The 20,588-nt window shown below is 34.3% G+C and overlaps 1 protein-coding gene across 14 annotated transcripts in view; it reads left to right on the top strand.

The window, feature by feature from the left end:
- Positions 1-20,588, top strand: part of SGCZ (sarcoglycan zeta) — a 455,810-nt gene that overhangs the window by 197,279 nt on the left and 237,943 nt on the right. The window lies entirely within an intron of this gene.

Raw genomic sequence — 20,588 nt, 5'->3', positions numbered from 1 at the left:
AAAGTAGAGTCCAAAAAGTTACTTCTGAAATCTGGGATGTTCCAAAATTATGATGATTCTGGGGAGACTTTACTAACTTCTTTAAAAGACACACTCTTTTAAAATCTTTAATTTATCATATTTTATGGTGTTATTTTAGTAAATGTTGAATATAAAAATATATTGTACATATTGTATTGGGTTTAAATATTACTGTTATTGGGAATCTAAACCATGATTCTTTTATAGCATTTAATTTGTATCTTTTGACTTTGCTAAATGTTTCAGACAAATATTGCAACATATAGAATGGGATGAAACTGCTTACATGTTGTTATGTGTCAGGCTTCACAAGGGTCCTTAAATGGTAACCTGTCACGAAATTATGTGGAGAATCAGAGGGCCATGAATTGTCTGGTCTCAAGAGAAGGTGAGAAACAGTTCTATAGGATGAGTCTGGGAATGAAGTGGGCAGATGCAGACAGACAGATGCAGGTGGTTGTCTGAAAATGTTCACAGTACTGGATGGAGTGGCAAGGCCTTAGTGTGTGGTGGGTAGGAAAGTGCAGGACTGAGAAGTTCACACCCAATAAACAATGATGTTACTTCTGAAGCTGTAGGAGCTCCTGAAGTGATGAGAATCATCATCAAAAGCCAAAGGAAAGAGGTTTATTTCTTAAGTAATTGGAATTAAATTATGTTCAGATTAATTTACATGGTTACTTATAGGGATTAACAAATGCAGTAGGAAATAATACATATGAAACAACAAGAGGCTGAGGATAATGTTTTAGACATGAAACCATATACAAGTTCTCTTTCTTCTTGATAGGAAGTGACAAAATTAAACTTTGAAATGACAAGGAACAGCCAGGAGAGTGAAAGTCCCAATCAGGCTGGTGACAGAGAGAAAAGAAAGAGACAAAACTGTTTCAGTTGAATTGACAAAATCAAAGAGGGAAGAGGAATGCTGCCTTTTTCCAAGGATAATGACTGAACTGATAGAAGTTTAGTGGGAGGAAGAGTAGAGAGTATTGCAGTGCCAAAGTACAGAGGATGTAGAAAAGTTTAGTGTAGGGGAACTGGTGGTGACGATACATATTTTAGAAAGAAAAATTATGAAGGCTGATGATAAGTCCCTTTAGTTTTTCTGATGGTATCAGGAGTAGAACATTTTTCAGACCCTGTAGGAGCAATGTACAGTCAAGAAGGCAAAGCCTCTGAAAGATAAGACTGTGCAAGAAAGATGCAGCAATATTTTTGCATCCATCTTCTTTGTCAATCTGCCTTTAATCACATCATCCTAGAAAATCTGTTGACAGGAGAAAAAATCAACAAAATCAACTGTAGCAAAAAACTTACTCTTTACTTAAGAATTCGTAAGCAACAAAGCAATGGATAGAGAAGGTAGAAAGCATCATATATAGCCTCTTCTTTGAAGTTGTCTTTGCATTGGGGATGAGAAAGGGAAGGATGTTATGCAGAACTTTTAAATGGATGTAGAGTTCTAACCCTCAAGAACTAAGGTAGGAATCAGCAAAGTTCTGGGAATCTGCTTACAGGAATTTATGACTGTTACAGTAATAGATTTTAAATCACTTCCTTTAGAATGTTAAATGCTTTAGAAGAAATTACAAAAAAGCATAGGATTAGTGGCATAATGAAAAAAATAGATCAGGGAAAACTTAGTATTTGTAATAGGAGCTCTATGGATACAGTCCCCTAGAATTTTCAAAGAATTCTTTGAATGCATGGATAAGGGAGAATTTCTTGGTAGCTCTTAGTTGACTTGGATCTCCATATTTCATGCAACAATAACTATTGTCTGATGGAGAAATGGAAATAAATTGTTACCTATAGAATGAGAAGGAACTCATACTCTGATGTATATTAAGACTATTAAGCAAACACAAAACAAAGGGACATAATATATTAATGGTAAACTTTAGAATTTAGCTTGTTCTGGTGATTTGAGCACTGATTCTCTAGATATGCATTGAAATAAAAGTACAGAAAACAAATGCATTTTAAGACTTTTTGCAAATCTTTGCAGGAGTCTTGTTGTTTAGATACTTTTGTGTTCTTTAAAGAATATGGGACTGTTATAGAAGTGGTGTGCTGGAATATGATAAAAGTAAAGTGTCAGGTTGAGGTTATGTTGAATGATGTGAGCAAGTTTTAGTTGAAGATAGAGGGGCTTAACTTTGGGTATTAATTGAAAACATCTTCCCAAAAAATATTTCAGTATTTTTGGGATATAAAAGTTTGTACCTATCTATCTATCTTATACCTTTTTCCTTTGCAAATTTGTCTCCTCATCATCGATTTTGTACATTAATATTTACCTCTAGAAATCTGTGGAAAATAAAATAATAAGATGGCTGTAACCCAAAGTAAAGAATATTAGTCATTATTATATTGACTGTTAGTGAGAGTTGCTTTTTAACTTCTTTCATCTGTTACTAACTAATCCACTATATTCTATAGTCTTATTCCATATGCACAGGTTTTTATCTCTTTCTCCTCAGAATAGCAGCACTCATCTCACTTATCACAGTAGTTCTTTCCTTAAATGACTTAGATGTTTCAGAAAATTAGAGAGCACTTAGGATATTTGACTTCATCTTTTTACTAATGGAAACTATTTCTTTGGGCATATTAAATCAAGTCACAGTTATTTTCCCCTCCAGATTTCTGACACTTTAATACTTGCAATTTTGTATTAGTTAAAATATCCATTACCAAAAATTGGACAATTTCCCCCTTCTTTTTTTTTCTTTAATGTAAAACTGAGTAATATTAATAAAAAGAAGAAAGTTACTTTAAAGGAAGCAGTAGAGGTATTCTTCAGACTAGCTAAGTGTTTTAGAGCTGACTTTTTTTTTTTTACTGCTGTTATGAATCTGGATTTTTGAGTTTATAATTCCATTTCTGGAATCAGCCTAAATAACCTTGCGTGGATATATCTCGTTATTGCTTTAGAACAGCTGTTGTTTTAAATTCATGCAGCAAATCCAAGGCAAACAACAAGCTGGAGAGAAACATTAATGAAGGTTTTCTGAAGTGTCAACTCTACGTTTTCAATGTCCTTCCTAAATCATTCCCATCATTTTACTGGCTTTTTAAGGCTGTTATTATTCATTGAGCTGATAATTTCAGAGAAACATTACTAATGACCCTTAGATTCCTTTCCTTTATTTTGTTGCTAGATCTGAGTTCATGGTTCTGTAGGCATGGCTTAGATTGATTTCTACAGACACGTTGCCTTGCATTTATCAGCTCTGAAGATCATCACACTCGTTTGATTTGGCTGAGTCCACCCTGCAGAAGTTGTGCTGGCTCTTTCCAACAGACCATGTCTGTCAGCATCCCACTGACATCACATTGTATTACAGAGTCTTAAGGGATTGCCAGAAATGGAAGTCAGGATCAGTGGCCTGTAGTTCCTTGATTCACTTTGGAGAGAAGTTAGTCCTCTTTGCAGATGGATGCTGCACTGAAGACCTGAGGCTGTCCTGCTGCCTCAGTTTTTTGCAGAGACATTGCAGAGCTTTGCCAGCAGTTCTGCAGTTCCATTTGGTATCTTGGGTGAATGCTACACAGGGCAAGTGATTTACTAGCACCTAACTTACCTATTGATCTAATAATCTGCATAGATACTTTTAAACATCTCTTTTTGGAGAGGAGGTGATAGGCAACAGACTATTTCCCTTATTTATTTTTTTCTATTTGATTGCTAAGAGTCTGACCAATTACTGATTGCTGGTGGAGTTTTTTGGTTTTGTTCTATTCAAAATGCCAATTGCATCCTTAGATGTTTTCACAAAGATACAAATTGAGAAAAATCAGATAAAACTGAGAACATAACCTTCTAAAAGATGGAAAAGTTAAAGGAAAAGGGCTAACAAGAGATAGATACAAGAACCAGTCTTATGTATATAAAATATATGAGCTGGAAAATAGTATAAATTGAATTGTGAACGCTTTCATGAGTGTATCCTTTGAATCTCTGATAGTCTCCTTTTTTTTTTCCCCACCAAAGTTTTCCTCTATGTTAAGACTACATATGCTTAATTATCTTCCAGACCATCAATTAAGCATCATTAATTTGAAAAAAATTCTATATCAGTTGTGTTGTGATAAAATATGTGTGATTCTTCAAAAATATGAATATGCTAGACGTGGATTTTCTATCCACTGTTTTATGATAAGCCAAGAATTCTCCTGCAGCCAGTTGTGCTCCTGTCTTATTAATCTTTTTGGCATCGTTAAACTCACATTTGTCAGATGGACAACTTAGGTTGATGAAATATGTTATTTTGAGTGGTGCTCCAGTTCTCATTAGCTTCATATTGAACTACTTCTCAGGGAAATTTTTTTTGTCGTATTTGACATTTTCAAGTTGTAAATAGAGCTGTTTTATGTACTTTCCTCTTGGCTAAATGTGTCAGTCTTCATATACCTTCCTACCTTTTTTATAAGTAAATAATTTGTATGTTAGCGTGTTTAATTCCTTTTTTTATTTTTGTGATGTGCTTCTAATTCATCTAGTGAATTTCAATGAGTATTGGTTATTTGCAAAGTAGATGGAAATGACTGATTTGTTAATAGAAAGTGTCAAGCCACTTCAGTGATCTTAAGCGAAAATTGAATTTCAGATGTTAAATTTTAAACTTTGTTTGCTTAAAGTAGTTGTTTAATCAAGGCAAAAAAAAATACAAATAACATGATTTTTCATTGTGGTGATTAATTAATTATAAATCTTCATGGTATTAAAGTTTCAAAGCTTTTTAAGATTAGTGGTTTGTAATTAGACAGTGGAAATGCTAAAATGGATAATGTAAAAATTATTAGTTGTTAAATAAGGAGGATTTTAATCTTTGACAGCTTTCAGAAGCTCTTTGAATAGTTGCAGTTTTTTCAGAAATTTTAAAACTTGTCATGTAAGCCTGATGTTTAAAGGGATGCCCTGCACAAGATCTGTGGTTCTGCCAATGGCAAGTGTGTGACTTTGCAAGGAGTAGTAATAAATCGCTCTTCAAGCATTTAATATGTTGATTTATGTGATAACTAACTGGACACTCCCATTGACCTGTACAGTTTTGTGGGACTGTATAGATCGCTTGTAGAAAGCCAGAGGCATGAAATGGTTATTTTTTAAACTGTGCTGATATTATGGAGAAAGTAATTACAGAACATTGTGGGGTAAAATGCTTCTAAATACCATTTCATATTTCTCTTTGGAACTACAAGTTGAGCAAAGGACAAGGGGGAAGAAAAAAAATTCTTCATTTTCCTTTACGCAGCACCTGGTGTATAGCATCATAAAATTTTGTACATCTGTCTGAAATATTAGCAGAATGAAAATGGAGCATAAATTAAAAGAGTTTGTCATAACTAATGGCAGGTAATTAGGCTGTCAGATACAAAGCAACACAATAATTCAAGTAAAGAAATAGTAATATGGCTAGTAAGAAATTCACTGCTTTTCAAGTCTCTCTTTAAAGTTTTCTTGCAGAGGCTTAGATGGGAAGAAGAAACATTTTTAATTAATTGAGCACTGTTTAACAGGAAAATGAATAGTGCTCTTCATGAAAGTACTGCTTGAAATTCTGAAGTTCCGAAATTAGACATGAAAAACAATCTCATTCTGGATAATGTTTCAGTTGAAAATAAGCACCTGTTTCTTAATCAGCTTTATTAGGTTTTCCAAGTTAATATTTAAAAAACCAAAATACTACAACAACAAAAACCCCAATAACAAACAAACAAAGTCAAAGCAAAAAGCCAAAAAACCCCATGGCACCAGCAATCTTTATGGCTAAAAGCAGCTCTCCATTCTTTAGTGCTTCAGGTACTAGGTGCCTATTTGCACATTTATTTAAGAAAATTAATTCACAATGATGTTTAATTTAAAAGTAAGCAAACTTCCTGCTTTGGAATCTTACAGAGTTGAACTGCAGATGCTAAATTGCCAACTTTGCTTCTTTAAAGAAGTATTTTTAATGAAAGAAAGCTGCTCCAGATATTCCAAAATTACTTTCAAAATAAGTGGCAGTCTATTTCCCTGAGCTTCATAGGGATAATTGTGCTGCTGTTGAAGGGTTTTCTCGAAGAACAAATGTTGTCAACAGATTTCTCCTTTGAAATAAGGAGCAGAGGCTATAGTGCAACAGCACATATAGAATTAGTATCAAATTCCCTTTTTTTTCCCTCCCCTCCTCCTCCTTTTACTTATTTCAGACAGTATAAAGTACTCTTGTTTCCTTTTCAGAAATGCAATATCAAAATCTTTGTAGACTAGAATACTGCATCAACAAAAGTTGGTTTAATGAATTGCTTTTAAAAACTTGTCCATTAGTATTCAAGCTTCTATCCATTTTTTCTGCAATGAATTGGTGGTGTATATTTTAATATTGAAGAGTAGATAATTTCAAGTGAAAATTGTCAGAGTGCTATTGTGCTTTTTTAAAAAATGACTTTCTTATATTCAGGATAATTCTGAGATAATGTGCATTTTGGAAACAGATCAAGTAATAATGGGATCAGTTTTGTCTAAGTAGAGATTTTATCAGGTTTTGGCTCTATATGGGGAGGTAAATGTGTTCTCTGGTGAATACATTCCTATATGACAAAACCAAAAAATAATTTTATTTAATTAACTCATTCCTGAAACACCTTTTTGCTGTTCATTTGTTTTGAGTAAATGGGATTTATTAAAGCTTTTGCACACACGCACTTTGGATAGGCCTGGTCATTACATTTGGAAGTTTTCATGCAAAACAGTGATGCTGATGTCTCTAAAAGAAGGCTGCATATGGAGATTAGATTTTCATTTCCAGACCATTTTAGACTATATTCATGGCTGGCAGACCTTATTAGGGTTAGATATATCCTAAATCAAATGTGACAACTGATTAATTAATTTTGGACACATTGTTCTCTCCTATTCTTCTCCTTGCCTCCTAGTTTTCACTGTGTCTTGTTTTTCTGAAAATAAGTGGAAATTCTTGTCCAAATTACAAGTGATCAGAGCAATTATATGAGGAGGAATTGGAGTGAGTGTGATGTGTTTAGGACCTTAAGGATCTTTCTGTTCTCCTGCTAGAAATATGTATTGAGGCTGATCCTGGGCTTGTCCAGCCAAATTATTTCTAATTATTGCTGGATCAGCAGGAAAATTTTAGTTTTACCTGGTAGTTGTTGCAACAGTCTTGAACAGTGTGGAGAATTGCAGCTTATATCAGTGTAGGCTAGACTTTCATGTGATGCATTTAGAAACTTTAAAAAATTTATTTTGAGAGCATATGTATTAAAATACAAAGCTAATTACTTCTTGCAACACTGTGGTGATATTTAAAGGTGTTGTAAAATTACTGTATAAAATATTGATTATTTGTCTACTTTTCAAATGGCAATAACTCATTAGCTCTAAGCTCAGAAAAAATGCCTACAAGGAGCAGTTTTTGAAAAGCGTAAGGTGGTGATTTGTCCACAATTACACTGCTGCAGTCATGCTTTTGAGATACCTATGTCAATTTGGAATTTTTTAAGAGAAAAATACATATATTTTTAAGCTAATTAACTTCAGAAGGTTCGATTTGAATGTACTTTTTGTTTAAACCAGCTTATCACATATGAAAACTGACTTTTATACTTATTAAAACTGTGATAACAGTTTTAACAGCTTCCTTGTGAATACTTCTATTCATGTTATTGTCCTCCTGAATCATAAACTCACAAAAGCTATATTTTGTAGTACAATACTGCTATTAGAGGCTTCTGGGTGTATACCATATTTGTGCTTTCTAAAGGTTTATACAGGCAGGTGTATAAAACTATATTTTACTGAAATGTACTGACACACAGGAAAAAAAGCAGGAACACCAAAAGCACACAAACAGGTCAAGAGAAAATTGTCAGTGTGTTATAAGTGCACTATTGACTGAAGGGAATGATATCAGAACACTCTTCTATATTGATTTCAAATTCAGGCATTTCTTTGGAATCTGCTGCTCTTGCATAGAAAGAGCTTGCTTATCTTCTTAGTTATAGTGTTTTCTTATTTATAGTGTTTATGTGTTGAAAATTAAGTCCCTTTGTATGCTGTTATTAGGTGGGGGGTTTTTGCCTCTTTTCTCTTTCTTTTTGTTCAATGTTCTAACTTCTATACATGTGTAACTCCTTTGATGCACAATAGCTGAAATACAGCTGAAGTGTATTTTTAAATGTGGAGTGTAGAAAATGCTTTGTTGAGGGTTTTCCAATGTGTGATGCTATAGGGCGAATTAGGCAATTTGGCAGAAGCCAATTGTGGTTTCTCTCTTTTCTACTCAGAAACATTAATTTTTTTCTTTCTCTCTTTGGATCGGCAGGGACCGCTAAATGCCATACAAGGCTTGTATCCACAGTGATGTCTGATCATGTAATTTCATTCTCTTAATTGTTGCTCTTCATGTTGCTGAACTTCAACTTGAATGACTAAGTGAATATGCCATTTGTCTAGGACTTCACAGTGGCCTGGTGTTTTCAGTATTAGCTGAGTTTGTGCGCATATTTTTGGATATATCCTCCATACCCAATGGCATCTGCACTTTTTTCCCCCTGGTTTTGAAATAACTTCTAGAAAAAGGACAGGACATAAAGATATTTGTTTAAATGCGATAATGGTATGGTGGGGGACTTGATTCTTCTGTTTATTCCAAATCATCATAAGCTGTAGATGCCTTTAATACCTATCAGCTCTTTTCTATTGCAAGGTTCTATTACCAGTCTTGTAAAAGTAATGGGATAAATTATTCAAAAGAATAGCATAATGAATCATGTTGCAGCCGGAAATCTTTACCAACAAATAGAAAGCAGTCTAAATATGTTTTTGTCAATAATAATATTTACATCTGCAAGATTCTGCCTTATTATGAAAAGAGTATGAAAAAATTCATACTCAAAAACGAGAAATTCTCTGATAAAAATTTTGTCTTTATCTTTACACAGAACTAAGTTTCCAAGGAGTCTAATAATCAGTATGCTGATACACCTGACCTAGAAATTTGAGCAGCAATGTTAAATTCATTCCCTTTCTAGGACAGAAGCCCCAGTTTTAGCTGTATATGTGCCAGATTGCCTTGAAAATATTTTCTGTGGATCTCATGAGATGATGTCCCAGAAACTTGACTTTTAAGGCAAGGATGACTCACTCTCTATGGGCTGAATGCATAAAACACAAAGTAGAGATAGAAGTTACTTCCTAACCAATTTTGTCAGTGCTTCAGAAATTGTATTTCAGTAGTAGTTTCTAATAAGGTAAAGTAGAAGTGTATTTCATTTTCTTTTGGCAATAGGTGCTTCATAGTCCAAGCTATTCAGATTTAAAGGATGCAATAAATATCTTTCTTAAGCACGAAATTTTTAAACTTTTTCAGCTTGTAAATTTTTGTCCATATTAATTCAGAGGAGTTGGTCTTGCTCAAGAAAACTGCTACTCATGGTATGAAAAGCAGAAAAGGCCTTGGCTCTGTGCAAGTGGTGCTGAACAATGAAAAAAACATTCATCTATTATCAGTGCTGGTTTGGGCACGAATCTGAAACATTCGCCCATACAACCCACTGTTGAGAAATTTAACTCTACCCCAGCAAAAACTGGCAAAGAATAAAGAGCCAGCTGAAAGATTTTTGTATTCACTGGGTGAAATATCTTTCTGTATAGGGGGCTCAGGGGAATACAGCACTTTCCTTTTTTTGGTCTGCCTGAAATGTAAAAGCCTGTATGATAAAATGAGATGTTTTGCACATAAACAAGAAGATCAATCTAAGCTCTCGAAGGGAAACTTATTAGGAATGATAGTGGTTACTCTGATATTTTTTTATCTGCTGGATTGATTTATCCATTATAAATGCTTGATTTCAATCTAGATATATCAAAATGGGACTAGTATAACATAGCATGCATAGATTTTACTTAATTTAGAAGATCATAACATCACTAAAATTTTGGGTTGAAATGTTTAATGACTACAAATGCCATGACTATTATTCTAAAACAAAGAAGTAATTCTATACTTGAAGGAAAAAAAAAAAACTTTAGATCATGTAGACCTATTAATTGCATTTTAGGACTTATAAATCCAAAAAGGGTTTGATTACCCACTTGTTTCTAGCATTTTTGAATAAATAAACCAAATCTCTTACCCAGTCATAGAATCCTGAAGATTCCATCCTAGTTACACACATAATTTTTCACTTTTACAGTACAGTATTGCCTTTCTTACAATGAATGGCATTGTAGGCTCAGGAAAAACAGTACTTTTGATCTGACATTTCTCTTTGTACTATGTACTTTTGTAGTGCTTATTGTAAATGCTTTTTTGTGTTTTCCCAAGATGACCTAGTGAAAAACAAAAGGAAGGTACTGATGCTGATGAATGTGTGCTTGGTGGAAGTGGGCACAGTTTGCTCCTGAGCTTGTGTCTGGTTTCAGGGGTTGAGGCTTCAGAGGGGAAGTCTTACACTATTTTGACAAAGCTCAAAGCAAGCTGTGCATGCATTAGGAAGGTTTGATGAGGATCATGCTTCATCAGACAGCCCAATAGGTAGCTGTGCAATGCCTTGCTACTCCAGTAGCAGTTTCTAATGAGAAGCATACAAGGTGAAGTCCTTCCAGGGAAATTAAAAAGAGACTAGGGCAGTAACTTAAAACCACTAGCTAGAATGTGTGAGCATTAGTGGTTGAGTCTTAATACTCATTTAAAAAAGACAGAGATGACTATTTTTTTGTCTGCCCAGTAGTTTTCCTTCTTTTTTATTATTCTCTGTGAAGCACTAGAAATGCAGTGTTTGAAGTTCTTCCCTGAGGTGTAGAAAGAGTGTTACTACCCTCCTTTGCACTATGATGCTTCTGACTATGAATTCTGAAAATGGTCCCTATTCCTGTCTGAGCTAGGCACTCTTGGCTGTACTTACCTTTCTTTTTCCTGTCCATCACTACCCTCATGTTTCCTTGTTCCCTTGAAGATTCTTAAGATGTTTTTCCCTCTTGACAACACACTTTTTATTCTCAGTTTCTTTCTGAGAATCAGCTTGCACATTTTGAAATAAAAAATTGCTGTATGATTATTTTAGTATTCATAATACCAGGAATTTATTCTGTGAATAACATTTCTTAATCTTCAGTGGTGCTTTTGTGAATAAATGATGCTGTATAGCAATTCTCTGAAGTTTTTAATGAAAATATTGAGCAAAAAGAGGCTCATAACTACTGCATTCAATCAGATAATACATTAATCAGTTCAGAAAAACATCATTATGTGATATGATAGCTAATCCACCAAAAATGTGTTTTGCAAAATGTTTAGGTACATTAGTGCAAATGTTTTATGAAAGCAAGTTTTTATTTTCCATTTTACATTTCATTATAAAGTGAATATTCTTTGAGACAGAATTGAAACAGATATGTGAAGTTTTTACATTAAACCTCTTTTTCTCTGTTAATAAATACTTTGTGAAAGGATCCTGATTTGTTGACCAACTTCTACTAAACAATGCCACCTAAATTAATTATTTAGTTGTTGCTACTTATTTTCATAGGCCTGCTCCACTGTTGGTCATCAAAAACTCAGTCTGTATGATAGCTAATTCCTAGTATGTGTATTTCCTGTGCTTGATTTGTATTTCCTCTATTTCAGATGACTAAGGAAAATGATTCAAGAAAATAATTGTAGGCATTTATTGTTTTCAATGCACTAATTATGTTGCACGGAATAAAAAGCTTTGAAACCCTAAGAGTGCCGGGTTCCCTGTTGCTTTAGCAGATCAGGGTAAGATTAATAAGGAATGGTAGGAATGGGTAGTCTAAGGCAATTATGAGGTCATTTTCTCTAAAGGAATGTCTTTATAGCTTTATAGCTATACCTCATTAATAGGCTGAAGCTAGTGAGGAATTAGCTTTCCAAAGAGATAGAGTTCAGCATGGAATGGCTCTAGAATCTTAAATAAAGGTCCTAAGTTCATTGATACCTAAAAGCTGAAAGTCTTCAGAAGCTGCATCACCAGATATTTGCATAAAGAAGAAAAAAAATACCAAGATGTAGGATGTGTCCACCAAAAATTACTGTTGCTAAAGAAAAATGCATCGATGCATGAGGAATTTTCTATAAGTGTTAGAAACTATTTTCAGGCTTTATTGTCATCTCTCAGTAGGTTGGTTGATCAGAAATATGAAATCTATGGATGTTTTTGTAGAAAAGATTCCTTATAAGAAATATAAAGGATGAATTTCAGTAAACTGATGTAGTCTGAATATTTCTGGTCAGAAGGTTTGATTCATTGATCCAAAAGTGAGTGGGTAGTTGGTCAAATGGGACATTCTGCTTCCACCATACTTTCTGCAACTTGTCTCTGTCACAAAGTTTATCATTCATGTTGAGATTCTGGTGAGAGTGGATAGGAATGACTTAATTACTGGTGAACTTACAGGAGCCAAATTAGTGCCGAAGAATGACAAACATGGAATATTAATCTGACAGATTTTATCTAAAGGAAACTCTGGAGGCTCCTATTTGTTTATAAGAAAAGTGTGGTATGGTGGTAAAAGCAAACTATTGAAAAAAATATTTACGACTTTTGTTGTTTTTGTGTTGCTGAGGATTTTTGCTGATCCTGGAAACTTCATTAATTTCCTGGATTGTTCTCAGTAAGAGTTGCTTCTTGCTTTTTGACAGTCACAGATAGTTTCTAGGATATGCAAAGGTGTTTTCTGCTGATGCAGTTGCTGCCTTCCCAAAATACCCAGAGAATTAGCTTGCTTTTGCCAGTTTGAAGAGTGAATGTTTGGCTACTTTCCCAGTTCTTTGTTTACTGGAAAAAATGTTATTTCTTGAGCCACAGCTATGTCCCCTTTACTGAGTTTTTTGGGAGGGGGTTTGGTGTTTTTCTTATCTTCTTTACACATTTTTTTACAACCATACTGATTGGATCATGCCAGTCTTTCTCACAGCTCATTTATTACGCTTTCCCCCTTATCCACAGATACCTAACTAGTTATAAATTCCAGTCTGAATCACTTGTAGGTTAAAATGGACTTCTGGAGGACATCTGCTCATTTTTCTGTATTTTTATAGCTGTCTTCACACTAGCATCTTCAAAGATTGTTTTCCAGTCTTTTTCTTTTTTTCCAGATCATTTTTCTATCTCTCTTTTATGTACTTGATTACCCTTGAATATCCTGTTGCCAGGAATTAGAGTGAGTAATGACTTTTGAGTAAGAGATTCCAACAAGTCAATTTTTTGATATTTGTCAGCTTTCCATTTTGCTGACCATGGCTTCTTCAGGGACAGGCAGCTGCACGGTGTCTATTGATAAAGCTGGCTCAGTACAGTTCCAGTGAAGAGCAGTTATTTTTTTCTTCCGTTCTTCCAACTGTGCTTACATGTATCCTAGAAGATAAAATGGCATTGGCACTGGCTCCTCCCTCCTTCAATCTCTTCTTAGTATGAAAGGAAGGCTTCATTTTGTTCAATTCCAATCAGTAGTCTCTTCATCAAGCTATATTGATTCTTTTTTCTTTTCACAGCAGGGAGAGCACATATTCTGTAGGGTGAGCCTCATTTCATTTTCATTAATCATTTGAGGAAAGTCAGGAACAACCTCTGCCTGCATAAGACTATCAAAGGATTTAGCCCAGTTCCTTCCAGTGAAGAGCTGAAGGTAGTTGAATGCAGTAAAAATGAGATCTAGATGACCACCTGTATGTCTCTAGTTTTCCCACAGTACCTGAAAGGATTGGATATTTTTCACCTGGAAGTTGAGTTCACTCATATTATTTCACCCATGATGTGGTAGCATCCTATTAATTGCTCAAAAGAAAAAAAAAAAAAGTGAAAAACATTCTCAGTACTGCCAACTCAGCTAGTGAATATGGAAGAAACGTATGATTGAATCATTACATATTAAATGTCTTCATTATTTGTAAGTACTTGAAACCCCTTTTAAATAAGGAAACAACTCTTGTGTGATTGAGCTTCCTTCTCAGGAAGGAAGCTCCATTTGGATTTAGTATCTTGCTAAATCCAAACAAGTTGACTGTTGGTCTATGAATGTACTTCTGTGTGCATTTTCAGGAAGAAGCAAATGGAAACAGAAGTAGAATGGAGAAAGTGAAAAGGTGGAAATTATTCTAGTAATAAAGTGTGTGATTCCATTTTTGATGAAAAATATTGCCAGGGTGATTTAGGAATTTAGATCTGCTTTTTGTAATTAATACTACACCTTTAACATTGTTAATCATGTTTCAAATAGGTTTGGAAAATATTATTAAAATCTTTTTCATCTAGGGATCTTAAATGATTTGGGAGCTTGCAACTAAAATGTTAGTTTCTTTCCAAAAGATCATCTAACATCCGAAAAGAAAGTCAGAATTTTTTGCTCTTTAAAGCACAGAACTAAATTGTTTAGTTATTGAATATAGTTTTAAAAGTGCAGTAAGAAATAATTTCAGATTTCATGTAACAAGAAAAGCAATTATTTTTCCACTGATATACTTTTAATGCTGCTTTTAGATCATTGATGAAGATAATTCTGAAGGTTCCTTTCTCCTAAAAGTTTTACAGCTTGCACTTCAAGTTCAGCATCTCTTGGTATTGGATTTTTTTTTTTTTTGTGAGATGTCATTGGTCATGTGAGTGCTAGATAGATGGGTAGTCTTTTGTTACAGTATTAGGATGCCATGAAGCTGGTTTATAAAGAGGCAGACACAGAAACAAGCCATCACAGTGAAACCACATTTATAAATTATAAAACTGCTGATCAGGGTTGCATCCATTAGTAACAAGGAAGATAAATAAGCTAATTAAAGGAAGGAAATGCTGAGGAAAAAAAGGGAAGCAAATTAGAGTCTTAGTCCTGTATATTACACGAAATTAAACACATGTAAGCTTACATTCCTCATTTCTGCACGAACTACTTAGGTGTCCTCCATAGCTTTATGGTATCATCTGAAATACATGGTAAGCTTATAGATTAATGACTTAAATCTCTATCCTGAGAGTAGTTTAAAAATTAAGTTTTTGTGAGTGTCATCTGGGTAAAAAGGTGGTGACCAGACTGTTGATATTTTAAACACCTGGTAAAACACCTCTCTTGTTAAATTTTAAAAACATTATTCTTTTAGACTGGAGCAGGAACCCATATTGGTAGGTAGGTGCTATAAAATTAGAGATTACTGTATGTCTGTCTGTCTGTCTGTCTATCTAGATCCTCTATCTATATTTACACACCTATATGTATTTTTAAATCTAATTCTCACAGTGGATTCTGTCTTCTTCTATTAAGTTGAATTCAACTCTTTTCTGCCTGTACTCTTATCAGGCAGAAAGGCAAAATATATCTTATTTTTTTAGAGCTTTGGATAGTAGTAAGATTTGATTCATGCTTGTGTTACTGTGATACCTTTAGTTTGCATATTGATATAATTATGATTACTTATCTCTATGATTGTGATTACTATTGATTAAAAAATATCCTGAAGAGATGGAGAATCTATTAATATTGAATATGAGGACATTAAATTCACATTAAGGTAAAACTGATGAAAAAAAAATCAGTGTAGCTGTGCCTATGTACATTACTGAAGAAGCTCAACAAATACAAGTAAAACCCAAAATATAATCAGTCTCTTTTTAAGAAATACTCCTGTTCTTCATATCATAGCACTTCCTCAATGCAGATTTTTCTGTACTCTGATATCTGGTCTGTGTTATTTTTCATAGGAATTTACAGAGTTGTGTGTTTTAGGCCAGAAGAGACATGGATGTTGATTCAGATCTCCAAGTATTGGTTTCCTAGCCATATGATGGAGTTGTGGTACACATATATGAAATAAAAGAAAAAGGAAGAGTATTTAAAAGCTTATTTTCCATCTTTCTAGGAATTCAGTTTTTGTTCATATTTCCTATATTTCCTCTTATTTCATTATGGACTACATGATTACCCTACCACATGAAATTTAGACTCCAAACTATGGCAGAAATTAACTATTTAATGAAGGTATTTCCTCATAAAGTGTTCATTCCACCTCTACATCCAGTTCAGCTGGTTTAGTGAATCTGCCACTCTTAAAACATCTTTCCTGACTCTTGAAGATTTCGCTTTTGCCACCATCTACTGAAACTGATTTAAGAAAATGTGCAATTCACAGAGGAAAATTAGCTCCAGCTGTGAAGCTGCAGAAGTATTGGTCCTGCCATCTTCCATTGATGTGATTGCCAAGTTTTCTTCTCATGAAATATCCTTAGCAAAGACATTATTCATCTTATCTTCTCAGTGGCCCTAAGAGAAGGAGCTGAGCAGATGAAAAGTGCTGTTCCTAGCACTTGTGAATGTTCTCTGCCTTACTGTGATATGTAGAGCAACAGGGATGAGGGCCCACCAGGTTTAAGAGAAAAGTGGTGGGTTCTTAAACTGGGATCCAATGGTTTGCTGTAGTTTTCCTGACTCTGTTGCTATTTTTTTAGTCCTTTGGAATTTATTCAGTAAGACAAAATTTATCTCTTTGTCTAGCAGAAGGAATATTTGAGATAAAGTGCAAAGACCTATCACAGGTGGTAGGGCAGAATGCTGCAGTATCTTCCAGCAGTCTGTCTCCTTAGGCATCTGCTTTTCTCTAAGACAGCTCAGCTATATGGAATCTTGTGTTGCTGTTAGTAGACTTCTGTGATCCCACCTAGTTTGAGTAAGGTTATCCTTAGTGTCAGTGTAGCTACAGAGAGCACCTCAAAAAGTTATTCTCAAACACCACATGAAAAGTTCAACGATTATAAAACAAAATAAACTGAAACAATGAGTAAGTTCTTAAAAACAAAGCTTCTTTTAAAAATGCACTAAATAGGTACTGAAATGAGGTTTGGTTTTGAAAATGTAGCTTATAAAAGCTTATTTTTTTGAGAAAAATCAAGCCTGAGCTAGATTTGAATCCAGGTTCCTTGAAAATTCAGTATAGCACATTATTATTATTTACAAATATTTCAAGTCACTGAACAGTGGTAAAAAGTATGATTCTATTCATTACATGATTATTTATTCTTTTAACATGCTGTGAACTTCATTGTGCAGAGAACATTACAATTAAATATGTTGAACAGAGCGGCCATAAATGCTCATACTAAGTAAAATTGGTAATAGTATCTGAGAATTGACAATAATTTTTGTGAAGTTATATTTTATTGGAGAAAAATATCTAAGATGCAAACATTTATTTTCCTTTTATAGACAATCATTTCAATAAGTGTTTAGTAAGCTCTGGCATCACAGGGAGAAAATTGTGTACCTCAGCTGCTGTCCTGCCTGTGGCTATAATGGAGTCTCTGTAGTAATCTAACTGTATTGAGTTAGGAAAAAATTAAATTCTAATTGTCAACATAAAGGCCAGCAAATTGTCAGTAAAAACATACTGACTTAAACCTCATTGACATTGATGACAAAACTGTACTTTGTGGCCGAGAAAAAAAGCAGATTCTTCTGAATTATTAAACTTCAAATCACATAAATTATGTAATCAACTGAGTTTATGTACAGCTTGATAGTGAAGTTATTTGTGTACATTTTTTCCTTTAGGTTTTCAAGGCTGCAAAGGGATTTCCAGATGTCTTCATTAGAAAAGATAGTTTTGGAGTGTTGTGTACAATTCTACCTTCATTTCTAAAAGTTACAAGAAGAAAAATCCTCAGCAGAACAAAAAAACATCAAACCCTCAGATCAGAATCTGGAAATCCCTCTGATTTGACACTTACATGACAAAAGTAGTCTATGATAAATATTTTTTTTATTTTATTGTGAGGCACAGCTTGTTTAGTCTCCATCCTTGGGGTTGGACCAGATCACCTCTTTGAGCTCCATTCTGTGACTCCATGAGATATCCCAGCACAAGGCTGAGAAGAACCACACTCTCCAAATGCTTCTGAGCTGCCGAGGCAGTTTTAGTAATCATCCCAATTATACTAAAGAGAAAAATAAGTAAAATCCAACAAATAGAAAATTGCCCATCAGGGCAATAAGGATCTATGCTATTTTGCATGGAATCTGCAATAGGTTGATGAGGCTTTTAGCTGGCAAGTGATTTGTGGCACAGTGACTGTAATAGGGTCAGTTACTGATACAGTTTTGGCTGCCTTTGAAAGGTTAATGCCAAAAGGAGAAGACTTAGCAGGTGTCAGGTGTAGCACATATAAAAATTTCAGAGGAAGTTGCTCTCTCCCTCCAATATTTAATTCTCTAAGAATGCAGCTCTACTACCTTTTCAATCAAGTCATAGTTGATATAATCCCAACCAAATCAAGGTAATACAATATTTTTCGGTTAGTTTTGGAAGTATTCTATATTACCAAACACAAAAGAGAAGGAACAATTAATCTGCTTCAGCACATACTAGAAGTGACAGCAAGAGTTTCATGTATAAGTGCTTGGCATTTTAAATGCTTTCTAAGAGAATTAATCTGTTTATGCATCAGGCTTTTTCAAAAGATACAACCCACTTGTTTTCCATCTTCATATTTGCTTTTTTAATGAGCTTCTTGGTTTCATTCCAGGTCTTGATGTTAAAGCCAAGGTTGGGATGTAACATTTGTGTATTTGCCACACAAGAAGTGCTATGGTTCTTATAGCAATTCCTGCTTTGTGTGGTGCATGTAGGGTAAACCTTCAGCTACAGCCTGTAAAGAAGCCAGTAACATTATTTTCTGCTGTAAGATTAATGCCACATGCTGTGTGAGGGTAAGCAAAGTGAATGGCCTGCTGTAGTGTCATACAAAAAGAGAGTTCTCCACAGCATTACCTGCTGGCCAAGAGGCTGTGTTACTTTCAGATTGAGTGGGAAGAGATAGCTGGTTCAAGTAAATCATCTCTAGGATGTTTTGAGCTATGGCTAAACATGATCAGATTGCTTTTTTGATTTTTTTTTCCTCTAAATGGTGGTATGATGAATTTTCCTGGCTAGCTATCATTCTTCTGTATCTGAATATCTACAGCTCGTCCAATTCCTTATCAACTCAAATGAATATTGGGTCTACATGCTGTCATACTGTGAATTTATATTTTAAAGTACCTTTATGTTTTCATTCTTTCTGTGAAATGAGGGAACAATGCACAGAGAATGCTTAGGAGTAGTGCAATGTTCCAGGTGGCAGTTTCAACAGAAGGTGCAGGCCCCCTTCCAAGGGTTCACAGGTCCAGAGAGGTTCCTGCTTCAGCCTGGGCTCTCCATGGGGTCAGAAACTCTGGCCCCTCAGGCTGTTCCAGCATGAGATCTTCCCCAGGCTGTGGTGTGGATTTCTCCTCCCCTATGGCTCTCCATGAGCTGCAGGGGCACAGCTGGCTTCGCCAAGGCTCACAGAGTTGAACAGTAAACAGAGTGAACTGATGGGTGCCTGCCTGTGGTGATGGAATAAAATGTCATTGTATTTAATGATTGTGTAGCAAAGGGTCTGTTCCACGGGACTGTATTCAGAGTTTTAGGACCAGTGCTGCTTCTGACATTTTCATAGTCTGAAAGTTGACTTTTCAACTACTTTCAATGAAAATAATTTTTTATAGGTAACATATAAAGTTAAATCAAGAAAATGGAAGTGGTGTAAAATTAACCAGTTATTTTCAATCTCAACATTTAATCATACATTGCATTTTTGTTTCAATAAATACTGGCTGGCTGGCTAAATAAATGTGTAGAAACTCATTATACGGAGAAAGTTGATTAGCCAATTTGTGTACTCAGTTTCTGGATTTATAAGGCATTTTCACACAATTAGGATGAAAACTGCCAGCATATGATAAGATGATGCAAGGTCTTAAAACCTGGCCATACTTTGCTTTGGGAGGATTGCGAAATGTTTTTGAGGGAAATTTTGTTTGTAAAATTCACTAGATAAATAAACTGCTAAACATTGCATTTAATTGAAAAAATTGAGGAAAAAGAGAAGAAATCATGATTGAAAAAAATAAAAATGACAAAATGTCTGTTCGCTAAATTACTTAAAACCTGCTTATTCAATTCTTTATTTCTGTCTTGACTTCTTTCAGTGATATATATACTGTCAAAATATGTGACAGTATATATAGTGTCTTTTATGACTTATGGCTCTAATTATTCACTGTGACTTAATTTATTCCCATGATATCTCATTCACTAGAAGAATGGTAAAACCTAAAGAGTGTTGATTTGGACAAATATCCAGCAACACAGATAATTCCATGAACATTTTTGAGCTCCACATTTTAAAAATCTTATAAAATTTACATTACTTTGATCCTTTAAATGAATGTAATCTGGTTTTTATTTCTCATTGGATCCACTGACTAATTTTTGTGTATTTTTTACTTTTATTTTAGTCAAAAGAAAGGCAGCTTTTAAGCTCAAAATTGATGGTTTTATCTTGTTTATAAGTTTTTTGAGTTTGTGTTTGTTTGTTTTGGATGTTTTCATTTTGTTTTGTATTGTCTTCTTCCTCCTGAGCACAAAGCTTATTAAAACAAAATTTCTAATGGGTATATTACAGAAGGAACTCTTACATAAATAGAATAAGACTGCTTTAATTTAATTTTTGAGTCACAGAAAAAATTTAATACC

This window comes from Haemorhous mexicanus, chromosome 4 (genome assembly GCF_027477595.1).
Source record: "Haemorhous mexicanus isolate bHaeMex1 chromosome 4, bHaeMex1.pri, whole genome shotgun sequence".
Lineage (NCBI taxonomy): Eukaryota > Metazoa > Chordata > Aves > Passeriformes > Fringillidae > Haemorhous > Haemorhous mexicanus.
The sequence above is the reverse complement of the archived record's forward strand: the minus strand, read 5'-3'. Positions and strand labels throughout refer to the sequence as shown.